Source organism: Papaver somniferum, chromosome 3 (assembly GCF_003573695.1).
Source record: "Papaver somniferum cultivar HN1 chromosome 3, ASM357369v1, whole genome shotgun sequence".
Classification (NCBI taxonomy): Eukaryota; Viridiplantae; Streptophyta; class Magnoliopsida; order Ranunculales; family Papaveraceae; genus Papaver; species Papaver somniferum.
Genome location: NC_039360.1, coordinates 79,804,686 through 79,827,096, shown reverse-complemented (window position 1 = coordinate 79,827,096; position 22,411 = coordinate 79,804,686).

Below are 22,411 nucleotides of genomic sequence, written 5' to 3'. Positions count from 1 at the left end.
ATATAGAACCTTATAAGTAGTTGGATTCAAAGAAGCAATAATTATAGAGGAGATGCTCCAACATCAGAGAGAATGATTTGACTGACCACTCTTCCCACCTAAATTTAACGATACCATCTTTTTCTTGTGCTCCCTTATTTGCTCTAGTTTTATTACTTGGATTAGGGGCAATTATATCATCTCCTGAGTCCTGAGTCATGATTGTTCCAAAGTACCTTTGGTGGGGCGTATGTACGTATATATCTTATCATATCTATCTTTATACGTACGTATTAATCAGTATCATACGTCCTTTGGCCTTAATTAATTTTATTCCACACCCCTTTGGCCGATCCATAAGAAATTTCGGCTTGGTATCCTATATATTTTGGGCGGTCCTACCGATCCTTTATCGAACCGCTTTTACGAGTCAAGTACTGTTGGCAAAGTCTCCGGTATATATAGCTTTTCCTTTTTTGAAGCAGTATATAGCTTTTGATACTGTTGGGCGCGGATCCTTTCATGGAGTGGACGATTCAGCAATCCATGTACCAATCATTTAATACGCATTACCAAAGATTTTGTTGAATTGTCGTATTTAACGCTTAATTATACAGTTTTGGTTTCTTAATCAATACAAATGTATTATATCTTTTAAATATTTAGCATTTACCATTTGATCTTGAATATGGTAATATGATTCCCGATTAACCTATTATGGTTCCTTAATAACCTATTTAAGGGGCAATCTGGTTCCTGAATAACATATCTACGCTGGTTGTATATGTTTGGACGATAAGAAGGAAATTTCCCACGAGTCATGCTCTTCAAGGAGAATCCAAATATATCTTCTTCTTTTTTTCTTTCTTTTATCAGTAAATTTATCATTTTTTCACTTAATCATAAATGAGAGTATATAATAGAGTGCTTGAAAATGACTGGTAACTTAGCAACAAGCTGGGCACCGATTTCTTTTTAATAACTATGTCTAATCTGTGGAAGAAGAAAAAAATAACCTAATTAGCCGTGGCATCATAATTGGCAATATAATTTCTCAGTCTTTTTAGAAAATTAATAGTATTTTCACCCAATTCCCCAAGAGTAGTGAACCTCAAAACTCCCAACCCAAAACCAACGGGATTGGCCCAGTTGACCAGGGTTTAAACTCCAAAGTTATATGTTAGGGGTTCGATTCCGCTGCTGATCGTCAAAAAAAAGAAAAAAAAAATACTCTCGACCCAAAGCCATGGGTACTGAATTTGTCAAGGTGCTTATTGCGTTTACGCGGGATTGCATTGGACAATGCACGACCGTTTTCCCAATTGTATACCAAAAGATCTGCAGGTTGCAAACCAAGTGACACCTCTTTCCTTGCCGAAACACGCGCTCTATAACAGATGTCAGCAAAAACATCTCGAACAAGATCAAGACGGAACTTAAGCTCAACATCACTCACACAATGTAAAGCGTGGTCCCCAAAGATATTCGTCTCCCTGTTGCAACTGGGGCAAGTGCTACCACTGTCAAATAACAGGATACCAAGCCTATAACAAAGTACAGAGCTAAATTGTCTAGGCCCAATGCTTTGGTTAAGCCCAGCAATAGGCACAACTAATAGATAATCCTAGGCATGTTCGATTTTACATTGCAGCAAGGTGGAGTCGCACTATGTCATTGTGAACTTGCGAGACAACTCTTTCGTAACAGTGTCAAAGTAAGAAACCGCCAAAGTTTTCATGGGTTGAAGGGCAGTTTCGTACCCGCTAAAACTAGAAGTTGGAAAACCACATACATGCATGTAACTGTGAAGAGCTTGCTGATATGCAGTGCAAGGAGCAGAGATGACAGAAGGATCAAGGATAGCCTATTGAACGGAGTTAGTCTGAATGAAGGAGGCAAGATAATAATAGTGACTCATATCAGAAATTAATACGTTGTTGCAAGGTACCATAGCCAACGCCGTCCCCAGTTATAAGTTGTGTTAAGTGCTGAAACAGATGGTAATCAAAACGAGACTTCGCCTGTTGAAGATCTATAGAAGTTGTTGTGCGCATGGTAAAGTACAAACGAGATACACCAATATAGTTGTGAAGAAGTAGCAACTCACTTTGTGGGTCTTTTAATTTCCTTATACAATATCATCTTGTCGGTTCTGTTCATAACAATATCCTTCTTAAACTGAAGATCTAAACTGACACTCCACCAGCAGGTTTGCCAATGTCATAGGGAAAACACCATCTATATTGACACGAGGATCCACCGTAGGCCAAAAGATCTCTTTTTACTAACATTCAGAAACAAACCCGCCTCTTTACCATCAACTTGGATAATGCTCAAGGATTTTGAAACTTTCATCGTATTACCCACCATAGTACCATCATCAAGATACCAGGCATGTAAACTAAGCTTGCACAAAGCACCTATTTTAAGGACCAACGACAAAGGGTCTCTTTGTTGAATACCTTGAGTCGATGATAAAACATGTTATCTGCAGTAAAGTCTCACAGGATTAGCGTAGAGTTACCAATTTATAGATTGTATGGAATTTCAACCTGACTTCATTGATCATAACTGATATATCTACCAAATTGAAAGCATTGGTAAAATCAATGAGCAACATAGTCAAATCACTACGATCCCCTTGAATCTCTACTAATATGTTTCCCGCACGTAGAATACATTCCCCCCACCAGGAATCCCAATACCAAACTGATAGTCGCCAAGATAAGACGACATTCCTTATCGAAGTTTTAGGAATACATTCCACCCACCAGGAACATTATAGCCACGATTTGCACTTGATTCCCTTTGTTTATCAAATCTTCGACTTTGGGTCGTAGCAACTCTTGGTTGTGGGTGATATCAACTAAGGGAATCAAGTGCGTAAAATCCTGCTGGGATTCAGAGATGTAAGGAGCGCAACTATACCTTGATCAGTGTGAGATGGAGTAGGGCTCAACTACATTCCAGTCTGAAGTTCATTGGTAGTAGGCTAGTGTCTGTAGCGGCTTAATACAGTGTGGTGTTCAAAGCTGGACTAGCTCCCAGGGTTTTTCTGCATTTGCGGTTTCCTCGTTGACAAAATTTCTGGTGTCTGTGTTATTTCTTTTCCGCATTATATTTTGTTATATGATAGAAATATCACAGATTGTGCGTTAAGTTCAGTCGGTTCTTGAATCCGACCTTTGGGTTGTTGATTGAATTGATTGACACTTGGATATTGGTTTGTGATACCGTCCAAGTTATTTCTCTTATTTAATCGGGCTCGGAAATTCCTATTTGTTTGTTTGCAGATTGCATTGAGAAATTGAGATATAACTCTTTGATATACTTTTATATAGATTGAATCTAACTGTCTAGTTGATTCTCTTAAAAGTATATTGGAGTTTGTCTATCCAGATTTCCAAACGAAATATTGGGTGTGGTTGTTAGACCCCCGCCTTTTCAATATATAACGGTCATTTGCATAATTTGGTTTAGTAGTCAAGGATATATGATCGTGTATATGATGTTTCTTAAAATTGAAAAAATAGATCGAATGTTTGTTGAAAAAATATGGGGTGCATCTAAATTCTAACATTTCACGTATGAGTTGTTGTAAATGGTAACATTTCACTTAGAGGGTGTTGTAAACGATAATATACGGATAGTATGTTCACTTGGAATGATTTTGTATCTGGTGTTACTACTTCCCTTGACTCATTAATTGGCTTGAGTTTCTAATTCTACTAGAGACGTTTGCTACTTGTTGGACAATACATGTTGGCACATGAGTGGTGCTTGGTTCTTGTGTGATGGATGTCTCTTTACTTTGCGCGGCGAACGACAAGCCTGATTACCTCTTATTGAGATGGACACAACTCGTGAACTCGTCGAGTATGACAGGTGGAGAGACTTGCCATTTTTTATACTGCCATGTCGGAGAGCTGGTTAACGCTCTCTCCCCATGACGATAAAGTGTCAAGGATTAACTCCGCCTATGTATATCCTCTTGCACCGGTTGTCTTCATCCAGAATAAGAGGAGAAGATAGTGTCTGGTTAGGCGAGCCGACATAAAACTTAGCCATATCTTCAGGAAATGAAACTCATTGATATAATGTTGGGGTGCTACCATATAAATACAGCTAGAGGACCTTTTGGCTTCCATTTATAGCCTTACCCCGACTTGCTTAGGATTCAAAAAGGTTTCGATTTTCGGTTCTCGATGTTGTAAAAGATATTTAACTTCTTTTTTTTCTTAGCGTATGATTTATTTTGACTGAATATTTTTTTCGGAAAAATTAAATTTAACCTAAAAAAAAATATAAAAGAAACATCAATCTAAATGATATTCAAACTTGTTCTTATAGCAAACTCACCATCTAAAACACTTTAAATGAAAATCGTTAACAAATCACAATTTTTTTAAGTCACTCGTTAATGAGTGGCAATCTAATCCAACCGGATCATTTTAATCTAATCCAACGGGATCATTTTGATCTACATTCAAATGATTAACAACTTATTATTACAATTTATCTCCCGATCCATAGATTAATGGATCAGATCAAACAAAAACTATGGGTTGTATGAGGATTTTTTTTTCTTTCCACATTGACCCGGTCTATTGGCGTTGATCAAGTTAATGGGGTGTAGAATGAGAAAAATAGGTGAAAAAACACTTTTTTTTTGTTAGAAAACACTCATTTACTTATGCATTAAGTCAATTTAAAAGAGATCTAGTGTCAAAACATTCTATCCCATAATGTCCGGTAACTATCAAAATCTCATTAACTAAATGATTTGATCACCAAGACTAGCTGACATAGCCTTTCTACCCCGAAGACCCTTGTATTTCTGAGTTTCTAAATTTCACAAACTTTAGAAGAAATAAACAAGGTCCATGTGGTTTTGCGTTTTATTGCCCCGTAAATTTTTAATTCCTCTAATTTAATGGTAGTGTATCCCGATTTCTTCTCTACCTTTATTTACCAAGCATAAAAGAATATATTTGTAGGAAAAAATTCAATTATATCCAACCATCTAGTCATGATGTACACAATCAAATCTTGAGCACCAACTCTGAACTCACTAAATTGCACAAAAGAATAAATGACTTCTATCAGCAAAAGTCAAGACTAACTTTTTCATAGAGATGGACAGTAACACCAAGTATTTTCACATAAAGACCAACATGCAGAAGGCTAGAAAAAATATTGATTCTTTACAAGATAAACATGGTAATTGGATGCAGGTTAGAGAGGAGCTTGCTCAACATCTCCCATCTTATTTCAAGAGCATAATTACCACCACAACTAATAATATGTATGAAATCCTTTAAGGATCATTCCAGCTGTCGTCACCCTAAAGATAACACAGCTCTCTGTAGAAGTCCAGATTTGCTAGAGATACACAATTCCCTTAAGTATATGGGAAACTTGAGTACACCGGGACCAAGGGGTTTTCAAACATGTTTTTACAAAAATAATAAGACATTGTTGGAGGAGATATTTGAAAAATAACTCAAAGATTTTTTTAGTCAAAGGACATTCTGAACAAAACATATATTTATTTGATTCCCAATAATAGAAACATAATCACTGCTACAGACTACAGACTTATAGGGATATGTAATACTTCCTACAAGATCATCTCAAAGATTAGGGTAAGAAGAATGAAGCCATTAGTAAAGAAATTTTTATCTCCGCACCAAGAAGCTAGCGTACATTAGAAGGAGAATGATTAGTTACAACACCATCTTTGTACAAGCAATTATTCATTTCATGATGAAGAAAATTGGAGAAAAATGATGGACGTCACTTAAGTTAGATATGTCCAAGGATTTCGATAGGTTAGTATGGAACTTCTTAATCAAGGTTCTCAAGTATTTTGGTTTCTGCGATGACATGGTGTGACTTGGTATACCAATGCATTAATACTGCATTTCTTTCAGTGGTGCTTAATGGCTCTCCTCGTTCGGAATTTCATCCCACTATAGGAATAAGGCAAGGTCATCCGCTATCTCCTTTCCTATTTATTCTATCTATGGAGTTTTTTTTTCGATACATTTATCTGAGTCACAAGATAACAAGACCATTATTGGTATTAAAGTGGAAGGTGGTAATTCTCCAACCATTAATCATCTACTTTTCGCAGGTGATTGCTTGATCTTCACTCAAGTAACACTTTATTATATGTGCAATATTTAAGGCTTCTTCAAGATTTAAAGTCTCAGTCTGGGCAAGTTATCAACTTTGATAAATCTCGGTCTATGTCAGCAAGTTTACTAAGCCATAAATTGCTTCAGAAACTCACACGTATCCCAAGTGTTAAGACAATGAATATGAAAGATAAATATTTGGGCTCTCCACTCATCTTAGGTCATTCTAAACAAGATTCTTTTTAAATCTATCAAGGAAAATTTTGAGCATAGACTATCGGGCTGGGCTTCTAAATCCACGACTCAAGCTGGAAGAAAACAATGGTAAAATACGTAATTAACATTATTCCTCTCTATCAAATTGGTACCTTTCAAATTCCTAAGCTTCTTATCAACTAGTTAACTTCTATTTAGAGGAAATCTTTTGGGGGTTACAATTCTAATAGGGGTTTCAACCCTCTTTCTTGACACAAGATTTGTAAATCAAAAGAGCTAGGTGGACTTGGCTTCAAAGACCTTGAGATACTTAATCTAGTAATTTGACCAAGTTGGCATGGAGAGTATGCACAAAATTCAATCACTTGTGGATTAAAATCCTTAAACCAAAGTACTTCAAAGATTCTGATTTTCCATATCATACTCCTTCTGGTTCTAACTCATCTTGGGTTTGTCGAAGCATCAAAAATGTCTTAAGGTAGTTCGAGACAACTATTTCATGGAAGTGAATAATGGACAGAAGACAAGAATCAGCCAAGACAAATGGATTAGATGTTTACAACATCCACCAATTTCTGTTATAGACAACCATGAAGATTATGTTCTCTTCAACGATTTGATCATGACATATTCAGGCACTTGGAACGTGAACCTAGTAAACTAGTTATTTGATGCTTCAAATACGGAGATAATTACTAAAATGTTCTAGGATACTTCAAAGGAAGATAACATCATATGGATGCTTTCTAAATACAAAGCACTTACAATCGGTTGTCGAATAACAACAGTGATGCTCAAGTTGACGGATCTATTGTTCCTCCTCAAGTATGGAAGTCCTTATGAAAATGTAATACTACACATCGAATTAAGTTTTTGTGTGGAAATGCATCTGAGATATTATGCCAACCACAAGTAAGATTGCAAGGTTTAACCCTAATGTAGATAATGAATGTGTAAGTTATGGTCAAGTTGGGGAACCAATTGAACATATATTACTAGAAACCAGACATGTTAGGGATGTTTGGAGATGCATTGATATTGATGCAGTAAAAAATAATTCAGTATTTGTATCCAAATGGTGTTATAGCTGGTTCACTAGTGATAGTGCTTAAAGGGATGATAGTTCGATATACATGCTGACGATTGGTTCATGGATAATCTAGAAAGACAGATGTACTTTTGTCTATCAGGTAGTTGCTCTTAACCCTTATAATTTTATGCATTGAATTCACTATTATCACTCTATCTTCATGTTTACATAAACCCACATGACCTCTCTATTGATATAAATTCTTCTCCCATTTTGCCTATCTCACACCGGAAACTTCCAGATGTAGATTTTATTAAGTTCAACGTCGATACATCATTTTGTTATGAAACCATGGTGGTACCGGTTTGGTCTATCGAGACCATACAGGGAAATGCGAGGGCATCAAAGGTACATACTTAGAAGATTGTCTAACTCCGGAAGAGGCAGAATTCAAAACAGTAAGTGAAGCACTATTTTGGGCCAAAGCATCGCAGTTAAAAAGAGTACACATTGCAGCAGATGTTGAGTTAGTCATTAAATTTATCGTAGATGATATCTCCTACACTCATTGGAACCAGAGGAACATCATTAATGAGATAAAACATATTAGTTGTAATTTTGAGATAAAAAACGGGTACCTAGCTCAGCTGGTCATCCCCGTTCCCCAAAGTTTCATGCGTTCCAGGAGGTCCTAGGTTCGAGCCCCCAATGTCGTAATATTGCAGAAATTAACATGGAAGGTAGAGTTAGTTTGTCCTCCTTGTGATATAATCTCAGCCCCCATCCGCTTCGGCTTCCTTGGCTAGATTACCCATGAAACTCGCTGGTAGGCTAGCACAGCAACCTGTTCAATTAATGTAATACTCTTTAAAAAAGATGAAAAATATTTATTTTGATTATTTTTTTTATGTCCGTAGGAATGGCAATCAAAACGCGGACAAAATCTCTAAAATAGTTAGAGGTGACACCAAGGAAAGTTTTGTTTCCCATGTTTATTTCCTTTTACTCATGTGTACCCTGTTACCCAAAGATCAAAATTTCCTGACCGGCTAATTTCATTAATAAAATTTCTTATTGTTATCGAAAAAAGAAAAAACAATTTTTTCCAACCAAACATGCTCTAAATGTTCACATAATCTTGTACGTATATAACTAGGTGTATTGGTGAAAACCAGAACGATTAATAAACAAACTAATAACTACAATTAGAAGCATAATTAGAGGATGTGGAAATCAGTCACCCCTGCCTTTTCTTTCTAGCAAAGTTTAACAACTTTGGGTTCTCTTGTTCGTGATGAGAAAGTGATGTTCACTATAAAAGAATTAAATGCTTAATTTGCACCACCTAAGTACTTTGTAGTCGTAGAAAAATGCGAACTTCAGCAAGGTTGGTAAAATGAAGAGAAAGGCAAGTGATGAGGAGGATCTAACAAAATTTCAACTAACGTTATAATGGGTACCAGAATATATATAATTGATGAATAAGAATCCTGATATTTGCTTACCTATACAAAGCTATTGATGTCAAATGTTTGGACTTATATTACTGAAAGAAAGTTCCTGAATAATGCTTTGTCGGCTATGCTGACTCGGGCTTAGCTTCCAACATAGAAACTTCTCCATTTCTAACTCTGTGAAATAAATTTCAAAGGTATTTTTATTTTGGAGGTATTCTTTTTCATCCAATAAACCATCGGCACAGTAATAAATTATAGTATAAAGTTGGGTAATAAGTGAGACAGGTGACGAAGCTCTTGGCAAATAATTGAAACACCAATGACATTTGACAATGACGCAGGAATCATGTTGCATGAGACTGCATTAGCCTTGTTTGACCAATGCATCTGCTACCGTGTGGAACGATTGCACAAACAAAAATATATAAATAGACATGAAATGGTACGTCTTGATGAATAACTATTCCATAGCTAGTCTGTCTCGCAAGTAAGGTAAAGTATGCTCTGCAGTGTGGCTGCTTCGTCATAATTAATAACAATGTTTTGCGTATCAGATCATGTTCCAGGATCACTTTTTTGAAGAAAAAAAGACTTTTGAACCACTTAGAATCACTGAATAGAAATCAAAACACATCGATCCATCCCATCCCCTCCGTGCTATTATTATATACAAAAGTGAGCCACCTAACTAATGGTATGGGAGACGAAATTAACCGTCTCTAATCGAAAGCAAGATTGTCTCGTTATGCGACTAAGTAAAGAAAACATCATCCTAATCTTTGTGGTCAAGTAGTCATTATTAATGAAGGTTATTATTGGGGCGTCACACTTCAATAGAGGGACTTCACTTGAATTCTTAATGTCCAAAAAAGTGGTTATAAGATATCCTAATACATATACGAAATGTCTAGATTATCCTTCAATTAGAAGTGATTTTACGTCCAGGTTTGGATTAATTCTAACCGTAGAATTTTATTTGCATGTAATTTTACGTCCAGGTTTGGATTAGTTCCAACCGTAGAAGCTCATTTTACGTCCAGGTTTCTTTTAATTCCAATCGTAGAAGTGATTTTACGTCCAGGTTTGGATTATTTCCAACCGTAAAAGTGATTTTACGTCCAGGTTTGAATTAATTCCAATCGCAGAATTTTATTTGCCCAGGTTTGAATTAGTTCCAACCGTAGAAGCTCATTTTACGTCCAGGTTCCTTTTAATTCCAACCGTAGAAGTGATTTTACGTCCAGGTTTGAAATATTTCCAACCGTGGAAGTGATTTTGCGTCCAAGTTTGGATTATTTCCAACCGTAGATGTGATTTTACGTCTAGGTTTGGATTAATTCCAACCGTAGAATTTTATATGTATGTAGTTTTACGTCCAGGTTTGAATTAGTTTCAATCGTAGAAGCTCATTTTACGTCCAGGTTCCTTTTAATTCCAACCGTATAAGTGATTCTATGTCTAGGTTTGGAATATTTCCAACCGTAGAAGTGATTTTACGTCAAGATTTGGATTATTTCCAATCGTAAAAGTTTATTTTACGGCCAATTTTTCTTCCCACAAAAACTTTGCCCCGGAATTCACCAAGTATACAACAAAATTCATTAATTTAATTTTTATCTAATTAAATTAAGTTAAAATTAACTAAATAAGGGTTGTTTAGTCATTACAAAATTATTTGAGATAAGGGATTTTTGATATTACTTATGGGTATCTGTTGTTGTACTATTAGGTGACGTCCCTCTAATGGAATATGACGCCCCAATAATAACCTTCTTATTAATAGCAAAACAACGAAAAAAAAAAGCATGATATACATAATACATTTATTTGACTTTGGTTTCTGTACTCTCCTAAAAGATATATGCATCATGCATGCGGAGACCACAAAATTAAGATTGCTGATTGGGTTTAATAACAATATCTCCTGTTAATCTAATGTTATCATCGGCTTACTTAATCATATCGGATAATTTACAGTATCTTATCATTAGTGGGATCGGATATTTTAATGGAGTGAGTTGGGCAATTAATTGTCCATGGGAGGGATTTCTAGGAAGAAAATCTAAAACCATGATTATTTCGTGTAACCAACAAACTTTTAAATTCTTAGCAGAAATCATTTCAAGTCTTTATGCGCGCTGCACAGTGTAAAGAATGTGCAAAATTTGCAAAGAAATATATGACAAGTCATTTCAGGTGCTTTGAGATTATGTATTTTACCTAATTCATTTCCTTAATATATTCCAAAGAATAGTACATGGACATATTATTAGAAAAAAACGCATGCAAAAATTGTAAATGCCACGAGGAAGAGACACCCCACAACCCCCACCAATGATTTGGTATTATGTGTGTTTGATTCTAGTGAGAGAAAAAGAGATAGGATGGGCGATGGGCCTATGACGAGATCGAACAAGGTGACCATGTCTGTTTTTTCCTGACTCGTCTGGATCTGACTGAAATCACCTGATTCATCTGAATCTGACTCAATATGTTTGTTTTTCGAATCAGACCTGATTAATCTGACTCAAAAACATGAATCAGTGGTTTGTTCCCATGAATCAGGGGTTAGCTCTGACTCAGATTGTGAGTCAGATCTGACTCGGAAAAAAAAATGATCTGACATCTAACTCGGGCCGAGTCAGGGATAGAATCAAATTTAGACCCGAGTCAACAAAAAAACAAACATGCTCGAAGAAGATGGCTCATGATGATGCGACAAGGAAAATGAATCGAGAAAGAGAGAAAAAGGGAGATAAGGTTTATGATTTTCATCTACTTTTTTGTCTAGACAACAATTAGCCGACCATACGGGTATTCTATAGATGATGTGCTGTTTGTTTGGCTTTATACTTCCATGTGAACTATATATAATTCCTTTCAACAAATTTTACTCAAGCTCAAATGTGCATGCATGCACCATATGCGATCAGCATCATGAAACAGTATCTCCCTCGGTTACTCTTGCAGCGTACAGAATATGCTCGTGCAACTTGGTTTGAGCTAGCCTCTCCTTCGCTCACAAAAAAAAAAAAAAACAGTTTGACGATCGCAATCAATGGTCATTATATTCTATTGTGTTGGACAACCAAAGATCTAGTCAGATACGTATATATCCTCTTATACTGTTTTAATAATTAGAGAGAAACAAGCAAAGATAACAAAAGAATCATCAAAGTAACCGACCTTTTAAAAGCATCACTTGCATTCTCTCGCTTGATTGAAGAAAGAACTTCAATGGGGGCCATCATGCTTGCGTTTAAAAGTAACTCGGTGGTTTTGTTCCCTTCCTCAGACCATGTCAACTCTCTCTCTCTCTAGAGATTTATCTCGCTTTTTTTTCTGCCTCTAGATTTCTCTTTTCAGAGGAATCCCATATGCTATTGGACTTGTCTTGTTGCTTGATTGAGTGGAATAAATAGAGCTAGGCTTTTGCTTGTGTCGTTGTACCATAAAGTCAAGGCACCATGGCCCAATGACCATAATCATGTACGAGAGCACGGACGGATCTAGGAAATATAAATTTTTTTTTAATGTCCGGGCTAGAAGCCTTGGTCGAGCAAAAAAAAAATTGACTTGTGGACTGGGAAGCCTACCCGGGCTAAAACCCCCTTTACCCAGCTGTAGGTCCGTCATTGTACGAGAGTGCCTGTGTATATGAGTATCTTCAACGATCGAAAAATTAGAAGGTACACTAGTACACTACTATGTTGGGAGCACTTCATAGTAGCTTTGTATTTATATCAAGTTTGTTCGTAAGAGTTACCGTCATGAATAGTATTTCAGGATGGTCCCCGCCTAGGGATGTCAATAAATTTTGGAAGAATAGCAGATCCATTTTTGAAAATTCAATATCCTATAAGATTTAATCCGATTTGTTGGATTTCAAATTTCAGAACTGGATATATTATCGGACTTTACCTTCAACCTTATCAGAACTGGATTTCGCCAAGTTTCGACATCCGATAATCTCAGGGGTGAACTAGTAATTTCTAACTCCTAAGATAAAGATATCGACTATCGGAAATTATTATTTTTATAAATTATCGGAATTTATCGGATTTCCGATATGTTAACCTATTCGGATTCAGATTCGAGTTTTCAAATTCCGTCGGATGTTATCGGATATCGGAAATCTGATAAAAGTTAGCCTATTGGAATTGGATTGGTAAAAATCCGACGGAATTTAATCTGTTGACAACCATATCCCCGCAGCTCATTTCGCTGCAAAGACTACCTTATGACAGATGCCTTTAGAGACCCGAAAGTTCCTACAGTAAGTCGGCAATCGGCCGACGGGTGCATGTGCCGTTTTTTTAGCTTGGAGTACTTTTGAACACAATAGCTTCACGTCACTGGCTTTCCAACCAAACACAATGATTAATTGTGTGAATCAACGGTTCCTCTCGTACTATGTTGAATTATTATTGCAGATCTATCATCAACAAGGTAAAACTAACTTGTGACACGACGGTCGAAACCAAGTTGACATTTCATATTGGTAGGTGAACAATCCAACAACACTTGGTGAATTCTGCTCCACAATGACAGGAACAACCGTCATCGAAGGATCAAAAAGCAACTATGCTATGAACATTTGGCTGCAACAAGCCAGTTATCCATATGGTAACTTTTCTGACACTTTTAGTTTCAAATTCCGATGGTCTAAAGGATCGATAGGTCATGCATTTACGGTTCGTATTTGTACTGGAAATCACAAAGCGAGCTTTTATCCTTTTATTCCACACGAGATTTATGTTTTCGTTGAGCTCGTCCAAGAACACCTGCATTATTTTTAAAAGGATGTGTCGCCCCAACCAAACTCCCTACCTGACAATGTTTTCCGACCAGATCGACATAAAAATCTAGCTTTGATCTAAAAGGAGGGGCGATGCTCTGTTTTCGCCTCATGGAATAAGTAAAACAACATTAAGATAAAAGGTATTTTAAATTTGGCGCTAAATACGTCTCCCAATTATCCTACACTTCTCAAATCATTTCACGAAGCCGGACTAGAGTCAAGCTCGACATCGTCTTCTTTCCCTGTAAATTCGGCCAAGTCAGATCCCTTTGACGTGGTTTCGTTGGTGTAAGTACTTAAACATGGATGAAGGGATATAATTAATATTTAGGGCTTCGATTGTGAATTGCGAGAGATTGAGCACGAACAGTCCTCGTCTAAACCAATAAGATTGGCAGTGCAAGGGATGATTTATTTACATGAGAGAAAGGAGTAGGGATGGTCTTAGGGAGGAAGCTGACAAAAAATAAAGATTATAGTGATTCTATATTTTCAAAAGAATGCTCTGAGAGATTTGTTTAGCTGAATTGATTAATGACCTACTTATAGTCTTAACTCTGTGATCTCAAGCCAGTGAGATAAGGGTTGTTTTCCGTGAGGAGCACTCATTCCATAATTAACGGAATAGCTAAATATAAGTTGCGATGAGCTTTATCCTTGGATTCATATGATATCTCGACTGGTTGTTCTCTTTAGAGTATGAGATATACGATACGATATTTCTCACAGATTTCATAGACCGACAGACCAAAATCCTAATTATTATCCCCGCGTTATGTGGATGAGACACCTCTATTAATTTCTTCTATGCTAAATTAATTATATCTAAGGCCTGTATAATACTGTATAAATCTCTAACACTAGTGATAGCTGATGTGACTGCTTGCATTTCTTTCATTGACACTTCCATCCACTACTACATTTACATTGTTGTGAATGCTCGCATTTTCTATCTCTGATACTGCCATCTTCGACTGCATTAGGACAGCTACCCGGTACTGATTATAATTAATATCTAGCCATTTTGAAACTCACTATGCTTCTACTTGTTAACTTGAACAAACTTCTGGCTTAACTGCATTGTTATCTTAGCTGAATACAAAGTATCTTAGTTATATGTGGTTTCAATTTTTTGAGAATCTTATTAATTTGCATAATTTAACAGGGTCTTATTCTATATGATACTTTGGTTGCCTAAGTTGCTGATCTCCAGTTTAATCACATACTCATACTTTGATCTGAATAATTATATCATTTAGCAGATTCAATTATGTGTTAGAAATTGTAAAGTACTGCTTCATACTTGTGCGTTTTAGAACTTTTGTGTTCTTAAGCATTCACTCTCAGTAACTTGTCAAATTGCATCAAAATTGCTTTACTTGTAGATTGATATCCTCCTCCTGCGCCTAGTATTCTGTTTGCGACCTATAAAGCCTAACAAACATTTGAAATTTTATTATAATTGCAGTAATTTTAAACCATCCTACAGGTTATAAGTTTAATATATATCCTAGTCGAAGTATAACTACAATCCATTTGCATTTACCTCTTCAGTATTTAACTACTTGGACATCCTTGCATATTACAACTGATATTAATTGCACCTACATCCTTTCATGTTGAATGTACTTAGTCCCATGATCCAAGGTTTGTTAAGCTAGCTTCATTCACCTTTTATCTGCATTATAGGCACAATAATCCAGTTGATACTAAGCATCAATCTTCCAGACTAGTTATTCCGAGTTTTATTATCTTTACTTTTGAATGCATAGTTACATTTTGTTTGCCTTTAATCTGTTATATAAACTTTTTTGAATGCTTAAATGCCTTGAGCTCTATATCGTTAGTCCTGCTTCAATCTGTCTTGTAACATATTGTTTGCATTTACAATATGTCCTGCAATTTAAAGTTAATATTATCGGAATACTAACCCATATCGAAGCTTTGAATTGTGGTTAGGATTTGCATTAGTTCAGTTTAACTCTAGTGTTAATGTGTTTGAGATGGTGGTTACTCCACCTTTTTTTTATGTTGTTTTTTTCATATGCTATTCTCATCTCTGTTTATATAAATCTGCATCTAGGTCAGTTAATAGGATTATCATAAGTAGATACTCTATTATATTGGTTATACCTCTTCTCTCTATATATGTTCTATCTTATCTCTGAAAGTTCTTTAAGTATCCTACCTTGAATGTATATTTGTATAATATAGTACTAATATTTGAAAAAGCGGGGGTCTAACAATCACACCCAATATTTCTCTTAGCAATCTGTATGGACTAACTCCAATATACGTTCAAGAGAATCACTAGACAGTCATACTCAATCTTAAGAAAAGTACATCCAACAGTTACATCTTTATTTCTCAATTTAATCTGCAATCAAAAAAATAGGAATTTGCGAGCCCGGTTGAATATAAGAAATAACTTGGACGGTATCAAAAACCAATATCCAAGTGTCAATCAATTTAATCAACAACCAAAGGTTGGATTCATAATTGATTGAACTTACGCACAACCTATGATATTTCAATTATATAGAAAATATAATGCGGTAAAGAAATAACACAGACACCAGAAATTTTGTTAACAAGGAAACCGCAAATGCACAAAAACACCGGGACCTAGTCCAGATTTGAACACCATATTGTATTAAGCCGCTACAGACACTAGCTTACTCCAAGTTAACTTTGGACTGGAATGTAGTTGAGCCCTAACCAATCTCACACTGATCAAGGTACAGTCGCGTTCCTTACGCCTTTGAATCTCAGCAGGACTCTAAGCACTTGGTTCCTTTAGCTGATCTCACCCACAACTAAGAGTTGCTACGACCCAAAGTCGAAACTTGATAAACCAATTTGTCTCACACAGAAAAGTCTATTGAATAGATAAATGTGTCTCCCACAGAAATACCTAAGAGTTCTGTTCCGTCTTTTGATAAATCAAGGTGAGCAGGAACCAATTGGTATACCGGACTTATATTCCCGAAAAACAGCATAGAAATATCAATCACCTCACAATAATCTTAATCGTATGGTAGCGAAACAAGATATTGTGGAATCACAAACGATGAGATGAAGATGTTTGTGACTAGTTTTTATCTTGCCTATCGGAGATTAAATCTCGAGCAAATCGTAGAGAAGATAGTACTCAACACGACAGAAAACAGCAAGATCAGAACACGCAACTACAGAGAAAATAGTTGGGTCTGGCTTCACAATCCCAATGAAGTGTTTAAGTCGTTAACCTACTGGGTCTTGGAAAAAAACCTAAGGTTAAAGGAGAATCGACTCTAGTCACAACTAGTATCACACAGGAGGTGTGGGGATTATGTTTCCCGGTTTCTAGAGTTCTCCCTTATATAGTCTTCAAATCAGGGTTTGCAATCAATGCTACCTTGGAAACAAAGCATTCAATATTCACCGTTAGATGAAAACCTGATTAGATTCAAACTAATATCTTTGAACCGTTAGATCAAACTTAACTTGTTACACACAAATGAAAAGTGACTTCATTTAGATATGAGTAACCGTACCTAAACGTGTACACCTTGTTGACCGAACAATAGTTAACCGAAGTTAGCCATATGAACACTTTCATATCAACCATATTCATCTTAACCATAACTAGTTCAAATGACTTAAGTGAAACTAGTTCTAGAGTTGTTCAATTGTTTATATTCTCTTAGAAGTATACAAAACACAATTGAAGCAAAATCGATTTTGATTCACTCGAATCAATTCATGAACATTATATCCACGGTTTGCAAAAGATTGCATTCCTTAATATAAAAATATATTATTTCATGAACAAACCGATTTTAGAACATAACCTACTCAAGTATGCAAATGGGTACACATATCTAAGTGGCCGGACTAAGTTTGGGTTCGCCAGTATGCAAACGGGTATGCATACCTTCCAAACTCAGTTGAATTTCTGGAATTTGAAACTCACGCCAGTACGCGTACCAGTATGCATGCTAAGTTCCTGGACTTTCATTAACCAACCAGTAGGCATACGGGTATGCATATTATGGTTCCTGGACTTGGAATAACTTGCAACAGTTAGCATACAAGTACGCATACTGTGTTATATCCTATCATGGTTAATTGTTCTAAACTCCCATTTCAATCATTGAAACATTCTTGGAAGACGACAATAGATGTCTCACACAAACTATTAGCTTCAAAGCAATTTTTCAAGTGATTGAATGATCAATACGAAACATTCTGAGTCTACATCAAATGACTGTCTCACACAAATCATATAAGATGTTACAAGACGATTTTCACATGATCATATTTTGACTTCCGTCAAGAATATAAGATGGACTTGGCTAAAGCGAAAGCTTACCAACACATATTTTGAGAAATATGTAAGCGAGTTAAACTCAGCTCGAAATATCAAATGTGTATAATTGAAGTCTATATAGTTATACGACTTTTGTCTCAAATAGGAGATAGAGTAGATAGACTTTTGAGTGATAGATGAGTTCAAATCTCCACATACCTTTTGTTGATGAAGTTCCACAAGCTCCCCTTAGTAGTTCTTCGTCTTCAACCGATGAACGCCGTGAAATCTAATGCTCAACTACAATTTCTATCCTAATCCGAGACTTCTCTATGAGTAGACTAGAAATCAAATCTTATAGTTTTGGCAACTAAACTTGAAAAACAAGCTTGAGATAGCAACGCTTGCGAGTTCGATCGAGCAGTGCTCTAACGGAAAGGATATTGCTTTCAAAGCACAAAGGAACACTAAATTACTTGATAAAAGTAAAAGTGTTGGCATCTCTGAAGATGATCCTTCTGAGACTGATCCATCAGATAAAGATCTTGACAAGTCAGTCTCTTTGATCACAAGAAAGTTTAGAGATCTTCTTTTGAAGAGAAGTAGACGGTGAATATTGAGTCTAATCAGGTTTTCACCTTCACAGTTCAGACCCATAAGGCTCTGTAACGTCACATATAAAATTATTGCAAAAATCCTAGTTAATCGAATAAGACACCTACTACTTTTCTTAATAAGCCCCTTTCAAAGTGCCTTTGTACCACAAAGATCGATTCACAATAACATAGCAATCGCTAAAGAGCTATTCCACCATATCAAAACCTCAAGCCTCATCAAAGATCCTAAAATAGCTCTCAAACTGGATATCCAAAAAGCCTACGATACTTTAGACTGGGGATTCATCAAAAACTACATTTACTAGGCTTGGATTTCCTACGACCTTTATAGATTACATCATTCTATGCATCACATCTTTTACATACTCGATCAACATAAATGGTACACCTCATGGTTACATTAACCCAACAAGAGGTATCAGACAAAGAGACCCGCTTTCCTCCTATATTTTCATAATATGTGCATAAATCCTGTCCACAAATTTAGGAAACCTTCAAAGGAAAAAGCTGATTCTAGGACTTAACGTATAAAAAAAAAAGCATCGCCCATTAGTCATCCGATGTATGCTGACGACCTAGTAATCACTTATAAAGCCTCTTCCCAGAGTAACCTCCACTTTAAACCTGCTTCGCTCTTAAGGCACTTCGGGGGGACATGTAATCAATACTTCCAAATCAGTAGTCATTCAATCACCCGAGATTGGATTCGATCAAAGTGAGTAACCTTCAACAATTCTTCGATATGCCGACAACATCAAAGCCTCCAACCTATCTAGGAGTCCAATTCAAACAAGGAAGAACATCTAATCACACTTTCGCGCCTCTCCTTCAAATATTAGCTCGAAAAGCTAAATGATGAATGACAAAATATCTAACTCCAGCTCGTCCTCATTAAAACCTCCCTAATCCCCACCTTATGCAAACACAAAACCTACCCATCAATGTCAACAAACAAATAGGTCGTATAACCAGGAATTTTTTCTGGGGACATGATTTGTCAGTCAAAAAACTTCATCCTATTGGTTGGGATAAATTTACAAAGTCGATATCTAAAGGAGGGCTAGGAATAAAAAAAGCAGTGATCATAAAAAGGCTCTTCTCATGAAAATAATTTGGAACTTGCATGAACAACCTAACTCCATATGTGGAAGTCTTTTCAATGAGAAATATCTAGATCAGCAACCAATTCTACAAGGCATCGATATTATACCTTTTTCCTCCAGCGCTCAATTGAGACAATTGGCATCAATCGTCCCTACCATGCAACAATTGATAGTTCATCGTATTGGAAATGGATTATCAAGACCAATAGAAGCCAACTGAATTCAACACTCCCCAACTTTGAACCCAACATAATGTTACCCGATCTGGAAGGTAGCTGATCTCATCGATCCAATCTCTAATAATTGGAACTAGAAAAAATTAAACACCCTCCCCAATCATATAGCCCAAAAAAGCATAAACATACACCTTCCACAAAATAACCCCCAAGAAAAGATAATCTGGCCGCACTCAAAATCAGGAAAATGCACTACTTATAGGGATATAAATGGCTAACCCATGGTCAACCTACTAATACCCCCCTCCCCCTACTAAATTTTTGTGGAAGTTACCTTGTCCACCAAAAATTCAGCTTTTCTTGTGGAAAGCAATCAATGAAGGTCTACCAACCTTCGCTCTCATACATCACATCCATTTGACCAACTCCGACATTTTTCTCAGATGCAATGCTGATCCTGAATCAGCAACTCACCTTCTAATTCACTGCCCAATAGCGACTACATATTGGAACACCTTACTCACACAAATCTCAACCACATCAAACTCCAACAATACCCCCACATTGGATTTAACGCCTCAGGCAACCATTTCCCATATCTTACAACAATCAGCATCAAAATCTGTCATCTCTTCTTTCTGTTTTCTATTCTGGACCTTATGGTTAGCTGGAATGACCTAATATACAGCCAAAAGCAGACAACATCAGAAAAAATCTTATCTTGGGGTCAAAAACAACAACAAGAATACTCTGCAAGGCAAGATCCCTTACCTCCCGTCCTACCAGGAGATTCACCGATACTTAACCGCTCAAGAAGCAAGAAAAGGGTTTCAATAATATCAGTAGGATGGTCAATCCCAAACATGAACTGGATTAAGATTAACACAGATGGAGCGGCCATGGGTCATCCGGGTTTCGCCGGTGCAGGTTTAATTTACAGGAACTCCAACGCACAAATTGTTATGGCTTTAGCTCAACCTCTAGAAATTACAACGGCATTAACTGTAAAAACTTGGGTTATGCTTTTGGCATCAAGAACAACAACAGAAAGGCAATGGCCAAAAATCATATCCAAGACGGACTTAGAAAATCTTTTGCGCTTCATCACATGCCCTAATCCCCACACCTTGGCACGTCTCAGGGATGATCGAGGAAATAAAAAAATAGAATGCAACAGATCCCGCAGGCTGCTATCAAACTACAGTGAAGGAAATCAAACAACATATGGCCTAACCAACCATGCAGCATATGGAAGTCAAATGGGAAATTTCTCAACCAAAATTTGGGACCAGGCAATCCCGGTTTTTCGCAGTCAAATTATTTACCATGACTTCGTGGGGTACCATAAACCCACGTCAAATTGTAACCTAATATTTTTCAATAAAATGCATGCTTCAAAACAAAAATCCCAATAAATTTTATAATGAATTCTAGAGTTAGATTTTGGACACTTTTTGGCCAATCCTTGTGGTCACTTTGGAGGGGGAGCAGGAGTTGCAAAACCTAGTCTCAGAATTAATCTTGCTAAGTCGGGCCGATGTCGGCTTTTCCGAAAATATTTTAGCTTTCTTGCAACAATATAGTCAATTTTTAAAGTAAAATAAACCATGATTATTGTATTGCAGAAAATGGGCTATATAGCCAAAATTGTGTGTTTCCTGGGCTAAATGGACAAAGAAATCTTTTTAATTGAAACTGACCCAATTACCCCTCTCCAGATCTCCACCATTTTCATTCTTTCTTATTCTGCTCTCGATCTTCTGTTTCTCCACCACCATCGTTTCAGTCATGGCTGATGTTACTTCCGTGAGATCGAGAATTGAGAGATTTGATGGGTAGAGAAGATGGTGGTCGACGTGATGGGTATGATGGCTAAGATCGAGAATCAGTAATAGTTTGACTCGAATTTGGATTATGAAATTGAGAGTTGCAGTGAATGAATGGAGTTAGGGTTTGCTTCTTCGGGTAAATCAGATGAAGAAATTGTGAATTGAAAGGGTTTCCGAAGATAGAGAGGATGAAATTAAGATGGGTTCGATCTGTGAATCCGTGATCTGAGAGCTTCCACAATTAAATTGATTCGAGACTGTGTAGTTAATGGGTTTAATGGCCGATTGAGTTCAAGAAGATGAAGTTGCAGAAATTGATATGGGACTGAACTTAGTTACAACAGTGGAAGATTGAAAAGCAGATGGGATAGAAGGAGGAGCAGCAGATGCTGCTGTTGAATCTGAAACGAAATTGTAATGGTTTTGAGGTTGGATCTGTGATGGGTTGCAATGAGGTTATGAACTTGAAATTCAGGGTTTGACTCAACAGAGGAAACGGGGGTTTGAAGCTGCTTCCGATTGAATGCAATGGTGGTGCTGAGCATTAAAAAATTTCTTCCATCAATTTCACTGGTAAGTTTCTTGATCCTATTGGTTTAACTTTTGTAAAATCCATTTTAAAATTCATTGAATTTTGTTTGTATGTAATTAGTTTCATCTGGGTTAAGCTTGTGTAAAATCTGGATTGACCTGAAATTGCTTTTATCCATGTTATACTAGGATGAAACCAGTATCATCCTGTTTTGGATTGACCTGAAATTATTTTCATCCA